We start from the raw sequence: 8,570 nt of genomic DNA, 5'->3' as shown, positions 1-8,570 counted from the left end.
ACAATGTGCACAAGAGAATGTATATAAAGATAAAAAAGGCACAAGAGTATTCCCCAGTGATGCAAATCCTTGTTTCTTAAGAATTTATGAGTTGCCAGCACACAGCTACTGATCTGAGCCTTGACAGCATCAGAATTTTCAGGGAATTTGTGTAAGAAACCTGTCAGAGCCCTGAGACACCATTAACTGGACAGAAGGGAATGCCAGTTATATCTGTGATCAAACTGGGTGTTACAGGAAGCAAAGGCACTGTGATTTGCAGACTGCATAATTCCTGGCAGTGAACTACTGCAGGATATGTTGCCACAAAACGTTTGTAAGTAACATTTATCTGGTAAATTTACCAAAGAATAAAGGACTGTGAGCAGTTCAAGTCACTCACCACGACTTTGTGAGGAAATCCCTGTGCAACAATCACAGAGTGAGACCCCATTCTCAGGAAGCATTGTGGAATGATTACTGTTTTCCTATACACCTGCTGAGGCATCTGTTCCTGGGGATGAGATATCAGGCTACACAGAGCTTCTTCTCCATGCAGTACATCCAGCTTTTATATTCCTAACCCCAGGCTGAAAATGGAAATCAAAGGCTCACAATCAGAACAGAAAGAACTGAAAAATGTGGGGAAATGGAGTTATGTATCTGTGCATCAATATTTGTCCTAATCCTCTGAGCTGCTGATTTCAGTTTCCAGCAGAAATCCTAATGAGACAGCAGCTTGAATTGCCACTACATGTTTATGCTTCTTCCAGATCATTGGAGACAAAGTATCTGCAAAGAGAAATGATTCTGTTAATCACCTTGGTACATTCTAAAGAGAAGTAACAACTGAGCTTGCTGTGAGAATGTTGAGAGATGATTATTATGCGCAGTAAATGAAATACTAACCACTGCAAGATCTAAATACAAACCAGGCCACTGCTACAGACTGAGGGAGGATATTAGGCTTTCTTCATTGTACACAACACTCATCTGCCATACACCACTTGATTTAATCTCTTACAACAGATGAAGCTAATGTGACAAGTGAGAAGATGCTTGTTTGAGAAAAAATATTATTGGGAAGGTGAAGCTTCAGGGAGAAAACCATCAGCACCGCATAGGCTGAACATTTGTACATCAGGTAAAGATAATATTTGATAAAATACTGGGTTGGATAGTGAAGCAGTCTGAAGAAGAAGCTATGCAGAAAGCCAGTATAAAAAACAGCACTCTGTTATGGGAAAAGTTCTGCTTTGCTGCTTCAGTTTGGAGCTGAGCAACCCCCTGCCCTCCTTTATCTTTCTATAGAAACATTAGGGTTGAAAAATACCTCTAAAACTGAGTGAAACCATTAACTCAGCATTGCCAGATGCACCAAACCATGTCCATAAGCGCCACACCTACAGGTCTTGTGAGCACTTCCAGGAATGGTGATCCCACCACGTCCTCAGGCAGCCTGTTCCAGTGCCTGCCCACCCTTCTGATGCCATTTGTGACGGCTGGAATGGGGTCAGTTGGAGACAGAGGATTCCTTCTCACATTTATAGATGCATATGCAGCATTAAATACTTCATTTGTTTTTCATAGACCAATGATTTTAGCTGATTCTCATGGCAGAGATGTGAATAAACCATGCAACCACTCCAAAATCTGGGCACAGGTCAGCAAGGCTGTGAGTCCTCAACAAACCTCTTACCTTCCTGCACTCATGGATGTTTTCTTTCATGCCTCTGAACAGATTGTCTAATCACCTGTGCCTGAAATGCAAACCTGTCAAGAAATTTTAAACAGCCACACAATGAACACAAACCTCAAGTCCCAATTCAGTAAATACAGCAAAGTGCTTTGGTGGCTCAGGCTCTAACTTGTATTGAGGTAGAGATCCCTGAAGGAAACCTGAAAGGGAAAAGCAAAGGTGATGTTCTTTTGATATCCACATAGAAGTTGAAAATGTGTTCTGTCCAAGGAGTAGAGGAACAGAGAGATTAACAGGTCTCTTAAAAAATGCAAAGGAAGGTCATGAGTTGGTCTTAACATACAGAAGATAATAAAATTACACTTTGTCTCATCAGCAGTAGCAGGGATGAGACTGGGCTGAGTGAACATGTCACTGGCAAGAGGGGTTAGAGAAGACACTGGAGAGCTGCCTTTCCAACCACGTGACTGGGTAGAAATCTGCTCCATTTAAGCACATTTCAACTTAAAATATATGTATAATGTTGAATACATGTTCCAAGCAAATTCTGAAGTTTAGCAAGCTGAATTCAGTCAATGATTTCTCTTTGCAAAGCAGAAAACTTTGTGGGCAGGTATCTGCAGTGCTCCTTCAGCTTGAGGGTGAGTTGTAGGAGAACAGAAACGACTTTCTGTAATTGTTGCTATCACGTAGTAGACAGACAGAAAAACCCCATCAAACCTGCCACCTGTCACCAAAGCTGTGTGGGTTTTCATGGATCTGAGCAGCCACAAACCTGCTGACATCAAAGGCCTCAGGCCTGCTCTGGGAAATTACAGCAGAGACAGGAACATCTTCATAACCTGGTCTAAATCCTGACCCACTGATCTGCTCTAGGTGCAACTGTGCTTATGATAGAATCAGAATGGTTTGGGTTGGAAGGCACCTTAAAGATATTCAGTTCCAGCCCCCCTGCCATGGGCAGGGACACCTTCCACTATCCCAGGTGGCTCCAAGCCCCATCCAACCTGGTCTTGAACACTTCCAGGATGGGGCACCCAGCACTTTTCTGAGCAACCTGAGAAAAGATGCTTACAGCCATGCTAAAAAAAAAAATGCATGGGCATTTTTTTATGCTTTGTATGTCCTTTGGGCGTGATGAAATGCTTTGTATGTCCTTTGGGCATGCTTTGATAGCTTTGGTTTGGGGCAGACATCAGTCCCCTCTGGGGGACACCCGCCCCGGTGGGAGCTGTGAAGGCTGTGCCGGGGCAGGAGCTGCAGGCAGCGGCACAGAGGGGACGGGGCCGTGTCGGGAGGAGGGGTGAAGGAAGAGCGGCTCCAGCTCACAAGTCAGAGCCGAAATTCAAGCAAAAAATATCCCAGCGGAGGGCTTCTTATTTAGACAGTGAGCTCAGGGAGGAGGTAAAAGCAGAAACCACCTGTTTGCTAAGACAGAAAGGGCGTTTGCTCCCGACACAGCGGGGACGCGTCTCCCCCGATTCTCTGCCCTTCGGGGAGCACATTTCTGTACCCCTCGGGCCGGGACTCCCAGTGCTCTTCCCTCGAACCTGTCCCTCGTCGCTCACAGCTCCCAGCCCCGTGTCCCCCAGCCCACACCCCCGGGCCGGTCAGCCCCAGTCCCAGCCCCATCCCCGGCTCCCCCCGCCCCCGGCCCGCAGCGGGGCCCGCAGCCCTGCCCGCCCCCGCTTCCCCTCCCCTCGCTCCTTAAACCCGCGCTCGCCCTGCCCGGCCTCTCTCCGGCATCGCCGCCGGCCCGGCCCGGCTCCGCGCCCGCTGCTGCCGCCAGCCCCCGCTGCCTCTCTTCCCTTTCTCATCTCTTTCTTTTCTCATCTCTTTCTCCTCTCTTTCTCCTCTCTTTCTCCTCTCTTTCTCATCTCTTCTCTTTCTCATCTCTTTCTCCTCTCTTTCTCCTCTCATCTCTTTCTCTTCTCTTCCTCACGCACAGAGGATGCAGCGTTTTGCCCGTCCCCATCCCTGACATGTCCCTGTGAGTGCGTGTGTGCGCAGGGGGGCTGGGGGGAGTGTGTCTGTGCGTGTCCGTGTGTCTGTCCGTGCGCTGCTGCCCTGCCCGCCCATCCCCGCCAGGCTGACAGCTCCGCAGGGCGCGCCCGGGTCAGGAGCCGGGCTCCAGGTGCCACTTGGGGTGGTGCGGTGTCTGTGCAGGTAAGAGGACATCGCTGGGTTTGCAAACCTGGCTCCCGGGGCACTGCAAATGAACACAAACTCTGCTATGTCTTTTCATTTTCATTTTTTTTTCCCCAGCAGGGAGGAGTACCAAATTCAGAGGGCTACCTTTTTTTTTTTTTTTTTTTTTTTTTTTTTTAACCACACAAACATGCAGGAACAGGGTCTGTGTTTTACAAAGGAAATATAGCAGGAACTGTGTTCCATTATTCTTAAGCTGGATTAATTTATTTCTCATTTAGCTAACAAAGTTTTCAGACCAGAGTGTGCTAGGTGAGTTGGTCACCCGAATCAGGTCTGGTGAGCCCTCAAACTGGGACCAGCAGATGCAGAAAACTTCACTGCAGGTGATAAAGCAGTGGCTGAGGGATGTGTAATGCCTTCATTGAGGAAAGCCATTGACAGGAGCTTGACAGATGTCAAGATTACACTGTAATCACTGTTTTCATGGTTGGTTCTCCTAACATAAATACCTTGGGAGTTTGATGACCTTACACCTTTTTGTGTTCTGTCTTTGTGTTGGTGCAGTTTCTCAGTATGTGGGAATACATTGCTGCGTTAACAAGGTGTTTTCTCCACATTTATTACAAATGTGCTGTGGGTCACCTTCTAGCTGTACCCTCTAAGTCTTCCTCTAAAGTGCCTAATTCATCAGTTCCTTCTCTTTGAGTTTTTACATAGCTGGAGTTCTTAAAAGAGTGTAGTGACTGCTGACACTTCACAGCATTAGCATGCACATGGTGCTGTGCCTGTTTGCATGTATTTTGATTAAAACCTTAAAATAACACAGCCCATCTGTGCAGTGTGGACACTTGTGGGATCATTCTCGGCAAGTTGCACCTGCAAAATGTATCTGTGTTACTCAATGTGCTCAATTAGCAACCAAAATTACTTTAGGTGCATGCCTGAATTTCCCTTTTCTCTTTGATGAATGACTGTTTAGACATCTGTTTTGGGGGAGTTTGTATAGATACTAATTGATAAAATAATAGGGAGAAGTGTTGACAAATAGGTCAGGCAGAAAATTGCAAGGTTTATGCCACTTCAAAAGCTATATGACTTCTTATTTTTTTTCTTAAATAATAGGCATTTAGTAGTTTTAACTAAGCTTTCAATCCTACCAACTATCATACATATTTTCCATTAAGATGCTGCTATTCTGAATATAAAAATACTAATGTTTGGACAGCTGGGGCAGGGTTCTGAGTAACTTCCAGTTAGACATATCAAATACATGAAGGTAGATTTTATATCAATGAAGTGTTTATGGAATATTATTGCAACAGAAACTCCTGAGTATGTGTTGTAGATTCACTGTGCATCCTCAGTAAGTGCATTGTGCTCTGTTGCTTCTAGCAAGAGGTGGTGTTGGATGTTTTGGCCTCCTTGGTGAAATGGAGAAGAGTCCAATTCTGAGCTTAGGAATGGGCAGCCCACCAGATGATGAATGCCATCTGGTTTTGTGGAGAATTACTCCAAGTAGCTTGCAGACTGTGGAGCAAAGGGAGGAAACCAGGTCTTTTGACTTTTAAACCAGCAGATGACAGCGCCTCTCTCTCCTGGGATCAGTTTGGGGCCAAATCTTGTTTGTTTCAACAGAAAATAATATTCTCTCTGTTTTGAGTGATTGTCTCTTGAATGTGAGTGAGACCTGTGCCATGAATGAGCCTTTGGGCTGGAATAGCACATCTGATGGAGGACTCATTGCAGGGGAAGCATCTCTCTGACTCATGTTACCCTGACTCATGGTACTACAGTGGAAGGAAACCTCCCCAGTGGGGATCCAACGGAGGAAGAATGAGGTGGAAGGATTAGTTAATTTTTTTGGTCTGTGAGAAGGCTTTTATGAGCTCAGAGACCCAGACAATGAGTGGGTGAGCATGTCTATAGCACCTGTACATATACATAAGTATTTTCTTACTTCTTCTTGCATTTCATAGAGTTTTAAGGCAAACATCTTTGCTACATGTCAGAGCTAGCTTTTGATTCTGGAGATTATGATACTAAAAATAGTAGGACTAAAAGAACCCTTTTGTTTCCAGCATGTGATAACTTTCTTGCTCAAATATATTCCTGAGATTTGTTCCTTAATTATCTTGGCTTCAAAGGACATTTCAATTTGTCATACTGTCTGTAATGCTTTTTCTAAAACTTGTTTTGATTAATCACTGCTGGGTGATAACAATTCCTCCTGTTTAAAGACCATTTTTGAATTCTTCCCATTTCTCACAATGAGGAGCAAAACCTTTAAGGAAAAACTTACATTATATTAACATTTTGTCTGTACCACCACACCTGGATGATACAGGTGGTACTGGGCTATTTCAGCTCTTCAGGCAATGCCAAATTCCCCAGTCATTCTTACATGAACTTTATTATGTATTGTGTCCTATGACACTGAAATATCTCCTTCCAGGCTTCCCAACCCTCTTTTCCATTGCAATGAAATGTAGTGGTGCATTTTTGTCTTTAAAACTGCCTCTTTAGAGAAGGCTGATTCCTGCAGGTCTTTCCATGGCTGAGTGAGTCTCAAAACAGGAATGTTGGGTGGTGACTGGGTGCTGGTCACTTTGTATTAGGCACTACCCACAGTTAAAAAGATGTTTTGGACTTGAGAACTCAAATTTGGGGAGTGAGGAAAGGGGGAGAGAGCATCTACAGAAATCACTGAGCTGTAACTGAGGAACTGGGAATGTTTTTTTTTAATTCTTGTAGCATATGTAGGTACAGCAGGAAAATGGACATATTGGAAATTGGTCTTTTTGGGACACAAATGCATTCTAGCAGTTTTCTTCATCATATGCTTCATTTTATTTGGTGTTTTCCTAGAAGCTGCTTCCAGTTGCTGCTGGAAGTTTAGTGATCCCCTTCAGTGGAAATCACATCAGGCTTCTGAAGCTGGCAGGAGCAAAGGTTGGCTGAGGTGGCTGTCCCAGCTCTGTGAGTGGAGCCAAGCAGAGAAATGTCTTCTGCAGAGAGAAACTTCTGCAAGGATCTCCTGTTGTGCTTTTGGGAGACTTGCAGGTCTTAAATCTTGAAATGATCTGCTCAAGGTACACTTAGACTTGCATTCTCCCTTGCAAGCAAGTATGAAAACTCTTATGTCAATAATCATAACATTTATTTTACAGTTCTTGATTTCAAATTTTGTTTAAAATATACTGCTAGGTTTTGGGGTTTTTTCAGTGGAGAGGAGATCTTCACTAATGTTCTTGACTAATAAATGTCATCAGGGGTCAGTAAATTACAGGTGAAGTCAAGGATTTTTACTTTAAACTTGCAGCCCACTGATGTGTGTCAGGAAGCATAGATTGAGGATGTTACACTGGCAGCCTCTGGCAAGTCACTGATTCTGTGAGCAGTCAGTTCTTCCAGCTGTGAATAAGAGATAATATTAGAAGGAGATTTTATATGAATTGTAACCTTAAGTTCCTAAAAATAACCCAGACAAATCAGAAGGTTTATATAAGTTCAAAGCATCCTGATTTATTTTTAATTGAATATTATGTTCTCAAAGAATTGGCGTGATTTCTAGAATTTGAGTGGTGAAGAGAAACTAGCTGGAGTTGATTTTCTGAAAAGTATAGAATCAGAGAATAATAGAACTGTTTAGTTTGGAAAAGACCCATAAGACCATCAAGTCCAGCCATTAACCCATCACTGTCACGTCTACCACTAAACCCTGTTCCCAGTGCCACATGCATTTTAAATGCTTGCAGGGATGGTGACTCCACAGCTTCCCTGGGCAGCCTCTTCCAATGCTTGACAACTCTTTCAGTGAAGAAATCCTTCATAATCTCCAATCTAAACCTCCCCTGGTGCAGCTTGAGGCAATTTCTTCCTTCTTGTCCCTGTTACCTGAGAGATGAAACCAGCCTCCTCAGAAGTCTTGGATTAGGAGATAATAATGGAGCACCAAGACCCCTGCAGCTCTTGTTTTGTCTCAGGACTGTTCCTTTATGTGATCTCCTTTGCCCTTGTTGGTGCAGATTGCCATGGGGGTCCTGATCAGCAATTTTTAAACCCTGGGCTGGCAATCACAGCAGAGGAACTGGGGTAGGGGGAGCATGCCCTGATTTCTTCTCCCTGCTTTACTCCTGATGTCCAGCTCCACCAACTAGGCTGAAAAAATTTATCATGTGAATGTGAGCCATGAAACAGGAGGGACAGCTCTGCTTGTGGGACAAGTTGCTTATTCCTTTCTAGTCTGAATACAAGGGTAGGAGTGGCTGATAATATTTATTTTTCAGCATCAGTAAAAGGTCAATTGAACAGCTCCTACTTCACCTAGGAAAGAAAAAGCATGCACACACTATTATTGCCCTGAGAAAACTGTCAGTAGGTGGGTACATCACCTACCAGGGACTTATGTTATAGCTTAGAGATTTAATCTGGAGTGAGAAAAAAAAGAAACCACTCCTCTCTCTAAGAGCCATTGTTGATATGCAACAGGTATGTGGTTTGGTGGACAATTAACTTCACAAATCAAGTGATGCAATTAGTGAGATATCTTTTGATTCCTTGTGCTGCTAGCTGCAACCTAAACAAAAAATGGTTGTTTAGGAGATCAAAGTGGGCTGAGTTGCTATTCTTTATTACATTGAGGTTTTCATGGCAAATACCTGCGATCTTTGTGTACATTAACAAGGATTTTAGATTTACAAGGCTTCTTTCTGTAAAGCAGAATGAATTCTCTCTCAAAACT

General features: G+C 43.9%; 1 protein-coding gene across 1 annotated transcript in view; it reads left to right on the top strand.

Annotated features, from left to right (window-relative positions):
• The first annotated feature begins 3,431 nt into the window (after nucleotides 1-3,431).
• COL22A1 (collagen type XXII alpha 1 chain) overlaps nucleotides 3,432-8,570 on the top strand; it is a 241,495-nt gene continuing 236,356 nt past the window's right edge. Inside the window, exon 1 of the mRNA XM_071421854.1 lies at nucleotides 3,432-3,844. The gene's annotated coding sequence lies outside the window, so the exon portion shown is untranslated. The remainder of the gene's footprint in view (nucleotides 3,845-8,570) is intronic.

Source organism: Agelaius tricolor, unplaced genomic scaffold (genome assembly GCF_023055355.1).
Source record: "Agelaius tricolor isolate 1412-34295 unplaced genomic scaffold, bAgeTri1.0.p SCAF_2, whole genome shotgun sequence".
Lineage (NCBI taxonomy): Eukaryota > Metazoa > Chordata > Aves > Passeriformes > Icteridae > Agelaius > Agelaius tricolor.
This window is presented reverse-complemented; position numbering and strand designations above follow the sequence as displayed.